The sequence below is a fragment of the Aethalodelphis obliquidens genome, unplaced genomic scaffold (genome assembly GCF_003676395.1).
Source record: "Aethalodelphis obliquidens isolate GAN/ISIS:26980383/991018 unplaced genomic scaffold, ASM367639v1 scaffold7, whole genome shotgun sequence".
NCBI lineage: Eukaryota > Metazoa > Chordata > Mammalia > Artiodactyla > Delphinidae > Aethalodelphis > Aethalodelphis obliquidens.
This window is the reverse complement of record NW_020837951.1, coordinates 11,693,807-11,703,221: the sequence shown is the minus strand read 5'-3', so window position 1 is coordinate 11,703,221 and position 9,415 is coordinate 11,693,807.

Below are 9,415 nucleotides of genomic sequence, written 5' to 3'. Positions count from 1 at the left end.
GGAAAGAGCCAGAGAGATCATATCAGCAAAGCTCGCCCTCATCCAGAAGGGGATGCAGCTGGGTGTGGTGGGAAGGGAGGCCAGCACATGAGCGTTCAAGACAGATACCAAGGCCTCGGGCTCACTGTGTGACCTTGGGCAGGTCACTTGCCCATTCTGGGCCTTTGATTCCTCAACCGTAATGAGAAGAAGGGGGTTGTGAGGCTGAAATGAAACGGATATAGAAGAATAAACGTAGCACATCGTAGGCCTGCAAAATTTAACTGCATTTAAAGTCAGCAAGCCTCTGGGCTTTCCTGGCACAGTGGTTAAGAATCCACCTGCCAATTCAAGGGACACGGGTTCGAGCCCTGGTCCGGGAAGATCCCACGTGCCGCGGAGCAACTAAGCCCGTGCACCACAACTACTGAGCCTGCGCTCTAGAGCCCGAGAGCCACAACTACTAAGCCCATGTGCCACAACTACTGAAGCCCGCGTGCCTAGAGCCCATGCTCCGCAACAAGAGAAGCCACCGCAATGAGAAGCCTGCGCACTGCAATGAAGAGTAGCCCCTGCTCACCGCAACTAGAGAAAGCCCGCGCACAGCAACGAAGACCCAACGCAGCCAAAAATAAATAAATAAATTTATAAAAATAAAATAAAATACAATAAATAAAGTCAGCAAGCCTCTCTGAAACTGAATTTCCTCCTCTAGAAATTTCCTAGGGTTGTTAAAGGTAAATGAGATGACAGATGTGATCCTCTTATACCAGGCCAGAGACAAAGGGAAGGCTGATAAGTGTTAAGTGTGTTTAACTACCATGTATTAGTGCCCAGGTGCTGTGCTAAGTCCCAGGTACTATGCTAAGGGCTTAACAGGCACTAGCTCTCAGAATCTACCAACAGCTGTGGTGAAGGGTATTATTATCTGAGTCCCAGTGGCATGCTGGTAAACTGACTGGTGGGAGTGGGGCAGGGGAGTCCTGATTTGTAATGTTTGCCAATTTTCCTAATGTAGATACTCCCACCATGGCCAACTGCCAGCATGATGTCACTGTACAGTTACAATGAGATGCAGGCACCACTGGATCTCTATTTACAGATGAGGAAACTGAGGCTCAGAGAGGTTGAATGACTTGGCCCAGGTCACACATCATGATGGGCCAGAACCAGGACAGTGCACACCTCCTTTCTCCCAGTCCAGTGCTCTTCCCACCAGGTACTCAGGACAGCGTTGGGGCCACCTTGTCGCCCCCTTCCACGCCAAAGCTTGTTCAGGAAGCCAAGAGAACCACACTTCACGGAACGCCGGCTCCAAGCTGCGCCCTGTGCCAGGTAATTAAAGAGGACATTCTCTTACTGATTGATGCCAACAGGCTGTGAGGCAGGAATTCTGATTGCCAATTAATGGAGGAGGGAAACGAGCTTAGATGGGTGAAGTGTCTTGTCCAAGGCAACAGCGCTGGAACGAAGTAGAATTGGGAATTTGAACCCAGGCCTCCAATGACTCTAAAGCCCACGTAACTTCCTCTCCACCATCTGGCCAGACCCTCCCCCTGGACACCAGCCCCCAGACTGCCTGATCCATGGAGGGATCCATGTGGAAACTCCATGGGCATTCATAGACCCGTTTGTTTCCAGAACTCACCCTCTTGCTCTGTCTCAGTGGTGTAGATTTGGATCAACTAGGATTTTAAAGAACTCAATCAGGGCTTCCCTGGTGGCGCAGTGGTTGAGAGTCCGCCTGCCAATGCAGGGGACACGGGTTCGTGCCCCGGTCCGCGAAGATCCCACATGCCGCGGAGCAGCTAGGCCCGTGAGCCATGGCCACTGAGCCTGCGCGTCCGGAGCCTGTGCTCCGCAAAGGGAGAGGCCACAACAGTGAGAGGCCCGCGTACCAAAAAAAAAAAAACAAACCACAACTCAATCATCAGGACCCCTGTTGGATCATTTGAATCAGAATCTCCCGGAAGAGGAACGAGAACCAAGTGGCCTTGGTGTTTAAAAGCTTTCCAGGGGATTCTGACATGCAGCTGGTCCTGGGAACCACAGCCCTGTTTCTCTGTCACCCCCGGTGCCCCTCGGGAGAGGGGCACCGGGGGTGACAGAGAGGGGGAAGAGGGGCTGGACAAGCATACAGGGCAGCTTCCATTCTCCTCCTGACTCGGTAGCCCACCGCACTCATTTATTCATTTACTCAGCACATGTTCATAGGGTCAAACACTGGGTTGAGTGCTGGGGTACAACTGGTGACCATGGCGCACAGTACTGGCCCTCGAGAAATGTACAGACCAGTGCATGCAACCAGAGGAAGAAACCTATATTCACCACTGCTAGGAATTTTCTGGCTTTGTTCAGAAAAATGAATTATACTGCAGGAGGCAGGAGGGCAATGTTGATATCTTGCTTCTGAAAAGGAAGGAGTGGAAGAGAAGAAGGTAGGGCAGGAGGGAGAGAGCCTGAGATGGGCTCAGGGGCAGGGTGATCAGAGCCAGGTCGCTGCAAGAGCAGGGTTCCGACAGCATCTGTTCAACTCACCCACGTAGCTGCGGCGCAGACCCTCTCTGGTCTAGGAAATCTAGGGCAAAGGGCACGTTGCTCTCGCATGGTTTGTGTGGGGGTCTCAGAGAGCTGAGTTGCACTTTGGGGTCAATACCACCCAGCCGAGGGACAAGAAGGAGAGGGGCTGGGAAAAAGAAGTTTCTCTGAAGAAAGTCCAGAATGGAAGCCTTTAGCTGCATCCAGAGTGCCCAGGGCCCCAGCTGCCATCAGGGTGACAGGGGAAGGTGGGCTTTTTATCAAGTAATTGCCAACGTGAGGAGGCCCGTGAAGGAGCAGTGTGTGGCGTTATGGAGTACAGAATAATCTGGGGAGGGGAGATCACAGTCACCACTGACTGAGCAGGTCTTGTGCTCTGGATCTGGTACATTGCATGCCATCCACACCACGTCTTTGAATCCTCACCAACTTTTTATGAGGTAGCAACTATCATTATGCCCATTTTATAGATGAGGAAATGGAGGCTCAGAGAGGTGATTGACAGGCCTAAAGGCACACAGCTGGCACGGGGCAGGGTCAGGATTTGAATCCGGGTCTTTTTTATTTGCTTGTTTGTTTTGGCTGCACCACGTGGCTTGTGGGATCTTAGTTCCGCGACCGGGGATTGAACCTGGGCCCTCAGCAGTGAAAGTGCAGAGTCCTAACCACCAGACCACCAGGGAATTCCCTGAATCCAGGTCTTTGTGATTTGAAAACCCATGCTCATCACCCCTACCCCGTTGAAGCTGCCTCACCTCCTATTTCTCTTTCATTAGAAGGCCCGCAGGCCTATGGACAAAAGAAGGGACAGAACTCGTATGCACAGGTGACATACACACAAAGAGGGGTGACATACACACAAGGAGCCACGTTATGGCCGAGGAACTCTGGCTCAGAGAAGTGAGAGAACTTGCCCACGGTCACCCATGAGAAAGTGGCAGAGCTGGGATGGGAACCCAGGAACGTCACAGGCCAGGCCTTCGCTCTGCCCCCACAGCTGTCGAAAGGTGGCAGCCCTCACCTGTCCTCAGCCCGTGAACCCCTGCTGCTCTGCCAGCGATGGGGCAGCAGGTACTCGGCCTGGGTCTCCGGAGCAGGCCCAAGCCTGGGCCTCAGAGCAAGGTTATCGGGCAGCCTGGGAGCCTGCCACCTTCCCAGTCACCCCAGGGCATCGGGTTCATTGCCTTTGTGGTAGAAAAAAGAAAAAAGACAAGGCAGGAACGCAAGGAAGATGGGGCTGATTCCTGCCGAACTCCTCCTGTTTGGCTGAGTCAGCAATGCCGAGAGGCCTCCCTGGCCTCAGAACAGAATCGCAGGGACCTGCAGATAGGCTGGAGTTTCTCTGCATGGCCAGCAAGGGCAGGGGTGGTGACGGTGCGGAGAACAAGGGGAAACGGGCTGCTGTTCTCCTCTAGCTCTGGTTGCTCTCTCTACCCACGCCCACCCTGCGACTTGCCCATGCTTTTGAAAGGCCACTTGTTTCAGACTTCACAGCACTCAACAGTCTAGAAAGCCCTTACAAAGAGCTCCACGGCCTCTAAAGTGGTTTATGATTCTGAAGTGCTTTTTGGATTATAAAAAGCTAATCCACAGTCGCCTCCTTAATGCGGCAACATTTACAAAACACTTTGCAAGTCACAACGTGTTCTATAGTTTGCATCGTCCTTTGCAACCCAAAAATGCCTGCCTCTCCGGAGAGACCTTTATAGTTTGCAAACCCTGGTCACACCCATCGCCTCATCTGAACTGCAGAATTAGCACCATGGTGAAGGCTAATAACATCTACCCCTTGTACAGCACTTAGAGTGTGCCCGGCAGCCGTATGAAAGCTTTACGTCTGTTGACACACTTCATGGGCACAACAACCGGTGAAGCTGGCATCCTTCTCATCCCTGTTTACAAATAAGGACTCTGGGGTACAGTGAGGTAAAGCGGCTTGCCCAAGGTCACAGGGCTGTTAAGTAGCAGAGCCTGGATTTGAGGCATTGATGTTTGATGGGATGCAGGCAGGCTTTGTGTCCATATTTCAGATGAGGAAAACAAAGGCCCAGCTCTGCCCCGCTCACTGTGTCTTGGCACATCTCTTGGCTTCCCTTTTTCTTCTCTGCAGAATCAAAGGGTTAAGCCTGCCCCGGTTTCTTCCCCGCTCTGAACAGATGTGAGGCACGGCAGTGACAGGGGCAGCTGGAGCAGGGCCAGGCCTGAGCACCCACCTTGGCTTTGCTCCCTGTGTGGCTGCCCTGTGGCAGGAGCCCTACCTTAGTTTCCCCCCTAGGGCTCGGCTCGGCTCTGCACAGGTCACCTGGAGGCCTGTCACGACACCTCCTGTCACCCACAGGAGGAGGGAGGGAAGGGTGAGGGGGGTTGAGGAAGCAGGGAACTTCTCTGGGGACCTGACTGAGGGAAGGGAGCTGCAGAGAGAAGAGTGGGCTCCCTTGGAGAAACTCTACTGAGAGCCTGGGGGGAAAAAATATCATACAGTCCAATCCCCCAACCCATTGTACAGATGGGGAAACTGAGGCCCAAGAGGCAAGGGACTCATTTACAGTCATGCAGAGCACTGGACGCAGAGGTGGGACTAGAACTTATTTCTAGGCTCTTCCATGGCCCATGAGGGGAATTGCCTTTTGATCTAACAAGGCCTCAGACATTTATTCATTCATTCATTCAGCTAGTCAGTCAGCCAGTCATTCAACAAACATTCCCTTAGTCTCCATTACATGCCATACCCTGGAAATAATAGCGACGGGTACAATCATCGTCCCGACTCTCATGGAGTTTACAGTCTAGAGCCGAGCTCTCTGACCACAGTAGCCACATGTGGCTCTTCGGCACTTGAAATGCAGCCCGTCCAAAATGTAAGTGTAAAAGACACACTGGATTTTGAAGATTTAGTAGGAAAAAAAAAAGTTTAAAAAACAATATCAGGGCTTCCCTGGTGGCGCAGTGGTTGAGGGTCCGCCTGCCGATGCAGGGGACACGGGTTCGTGCCCCGGTCTGGGAGGATCCCACATACCGCGGAGTGGCTGGGCCCGTGAGCCATGGCCGCTGGGCCTGCGCGTCCGGAGCCTGTGCTCCACAACGGGAGAGGCCACAGCAGTGAGAGGCCCGCGTACCGCAAAGATAAATAAATAAAAATAAAAAACAATATCAGTGATTATCTTGATTACATGTACAAATGATATTTGGGATATTTTGGGTGAAATAAAACATTAAAATTAACTTCAGCTGCTTCTTTTTTTCTAAGTGGCTACTAGAAAATTCAAATTAAAAATTACGTAACTGGTCATATTATGTTCCTATTGGGCAGCGCTGGCCTATAGGGAAAGTCTGAAAAGGAACAAATAACCCCATTGGCAGCCTTACCTTTATGCTCACACTGGCCAGAGGTGCAAACAGGCTCAGACCACTCGTGGAAAGCTGACCCGGGACACGCTGAAGGTCCGAGAGGTGGGGTCAACTTATCTCCAGTTCTTCTTCTCCTGGAGTCCCTTTCATCTTTCTGCCTCCTTTTTTTCCTTCTCCCGCCAGAGCCTGAGGCCAGCTCCCCTTCAGTCCCATTTCACGTCACCACATCCAGGCTCTCCAGCAGCTGCAAGGCCATCAGAGAGGAGTACCTACGTGGTAGTCACCTACTTCACCTCTCACAGGCCCTCCTGAGCGGCTGAGCCCTTGGGGGGAAAACCCTCTGTGGCCACAGCGCCTGCGCCCGGGCCTGGCCCTGTCCTCACAGCTGCGGCCCATCACCTGTAATGACCCACCTGATTACAGTTGAACTTCAGGCCCTGCAGGGAAAGCACAGGAGGATCTGACCAGTGGAGGAGGCCAGGAGGAGGCAGCACTTGAGCTGAGGCCCCGGTGTAGGTGGATGGAACTTCTGGGAGCAGTAGGTGCCGAGGCTGAGAGTGCTGGGCCCTGAAGGCGTCCTGAGAGCAGGTCAGCGTGGCCTGTGGCTCCGATATCCGGGGCAGTGGCAGGAGGTGGGCTCTGGGAGTGGGCAGAGGCCAGATCACAGGGCCTTAAAGGCCTTGAATTTGGTCTTTATCTGGAGGGCTCTGGGGAGCCATGGAAGGTATGTAAGCAGGGGAGTTCCTGGAAGCCTGAAGCTTTCTCTGGCCCCGGGCAAGGATCAAGGGAGGCGGAGCCTGAAGCTGGCTCTCTCTTCTTCAGAAAGTTGGCCCTTTTGCAGGGCTTGTTGGAATCCCAGCTCCACTGCTTCCCAAGGTCCACTGCTGTGTGACCTTGGCCAGATGACGTACCTCTCTGCGCTTCAGTTTCCTTATCTGTGAAGCGGGATGACAGTGGTGATTCTCTGAGACGGTTTTTGTGAAGACCCAGAGATGTGCCGCTTTTGAAGCGCTTGGCACAAAGTAGGTCCACACGTGGTTGTCCGCTTTCCCGTTCCCTCCCCTGAGTTCCCACCCCACCTGTCAAACTCCATGCCCCCGCTCCTCAGGCAGCAGGAAGCAGGATTGCAGGAACGTTTCCGCACCCGTCAGAGTATTTATAGCTGTGTTCTGTCAGCTCGTTGTTTTTCGGTTGCATATATATTTTTACATTCTCCTCCGTCACACATGGTTTCTCAACGTGGCTGAGAAACAGTGTGGGTGGATGGATACACAGGGTGGAGGTGTAGGAGGTGGAGACAGATGGCATGGACAGCACCTGGGCACCTGAGGACCTAGCCTGGGTCATTTCTCTCCAGCTTAGAAACCATCAATGGCTCCCCAGCACCCTCTGCACAGAGTCAGCCCCTTCCCTGTGGCGTGAGGAGGCCCCCGGGCCCCACGGCATTTCTCTCCCCTTGCCCTCTCTGCTCCACTCCTCTGAGCCGCTTGCTTCCCTGGAAGTGCACAATGCAGGAGAAAGTGCGCTGGACTTAGCTCTGCCATTCACCGGCTGTGCCACCTGGAGCAAGTGCCTTACCCTCTCTGAGCCAAGTTTCCTGTCCTGTGAAATGGGAGCAGTACTCCCAGCCTCATGGAGTTGCTGTGAAGGTTAAAGGCAAATGTGAATGAACAGTGGCTGTCGTTGAATGGGCTCCAGTCTCGTGCCTCCAGGCCTTTGCACGGGCTGTTCCCCCGCCCCGCTCCCTGCCAGGAATTCTCTCCTCCTTCTGACCCCCAACTCCACTTGGAAAAGTCTTTCAGGGCCCACCTCTTCAGGGAGCCCTCCAGGGTTCCCGCAGGGCAACCCATCCTCTCTTGGAGAGGAACTCTGAGAGTTCTTTGCCCCAGTATTCTTTGTCCTCTAGAGCTAGTTTACACACTTCTTGCTTATAAAAATAGCCCGTCCCCTCCCAGTGCAAAGCCTTCCCGTGCCGGTCCTATCCTCGTACCATCCCTCTGGGAAGCAGGCACCGTATCCCCATTCTGCAGATGAGGAAGTGGATTCAGGAGGGAAAGTGAGTCATCCAAAATCTCCTCCAATCAGGACTTCCAACTCAAGGCCCGTGGTCATTGCCATGAGCAGTCTTGGGCATCTCCACCTGCCCTGTGCCAGGCAGATGCCCTCAGAATAAAGGTTGGTCTAAACAGCCCTTCCCCACGGGACTCAGGGCTCTTCTCCCAGTCTTGAAGCCCACCCAGGCCCACCTCTCCGGCCTCTGAGCTTCCTTTCCCCAGCCCGGGACCCCACCTGCCAGGGCCCCAGCCCCACAGCTCTGGCTGACTGAAGTGGGGTGGGGCCGGGGGCGGTGGGCGGTAACAAGGGCACCGTTGCCGGGCAACAGCATGGAAAGGCTTCAAGCCTCCCTGAGAGGAGGGGAATGGGGCCTTTTCCTGGAAGCTGGAGGTGGAACAGCGGTGATGGCCTCCACTTCTGCTCCACTCTGCAAGACCAACCTCTCACCCTGGCTGCTCCGTCACTCCTTCAAAACCTCACATGCTTACTCACCTTTTCTCTCCTTTATTCCCTCATCCTGGCTCACGCTCATTTATTCATCAATTAGTTCATTAATTTATGCACGTACTTGCTGCCTGGTGAATCACGGCTTCACCATTTCCCAGCTGTGTCTCAGTTTTCCTATCTGTGAAATGGGGGTAATGATAGTACCTACCTCAAAGGCTCGTGGTCATATGGTGAGCACTTTAGGAGTGTCTGCTCTTAGGCTGATTATTCATTCACAGTGTTTTCTAAGCACCAGTTCTGTTCCTCGTGTCATGTGGTGACAGAGGTAAAGAAGCTCTCTGTTCAGGGCAAGAGATGGACAAGACCACAGGTGGAGCGAGTGTGGGCCTTGCCCACCCTGTGTCTGGATTTCCTCCCTTTGTTTCCAGGGCACGACAGGTGAGGGTTAAGGGCATGGGCTAATCCTTTACTTGCTAACTCTGTGCTCTCAGGTGACAGATTGCACCCCTCCTGACCTCAGTTTTTCTTTTTTTAATTTAATTTAATTTAATTATTTATCTTTATTTTTTGGCTGTGAGGTGCAGCATGTGGGATCTTAGTTTGCCGACCAGGGATCAAACCTGCGCCCCCTGCATTGAAAGTGCAGAGTCCTAACCACTGGACCTCCAGGGAATTCACCATGACCTCAGTTTTTCCATCTGTAAAAAGGGACCGAGCAGTAACCACCTTACTGGATCTAGTGAGGAGGAAATGAGATCCAGCGTGACCCTCCTTGGGCACACAGTAGTCAGCTTTCAACAACAGCAGCAGTTACTGTTACTGGTGTCCGGTGGGACCCGAGGCTCCCCAGGGTGCTATGAAATCCCCGAGGGCCGAGACCCAGTTTCCCACCCCCTCTCCTCTCCTTGCTCCACTGTCCCAGGTCTGCCTACTGTTTCCCACCTCCATGCCGATGTTCATGCCGTTCCTTCTTCCTGAAATAACCTTTCTCCTGTCTCCTAAAGCTCTGATACAGTTCTTGGAGGCTTCAGGCCCCAGCTGGCACGGT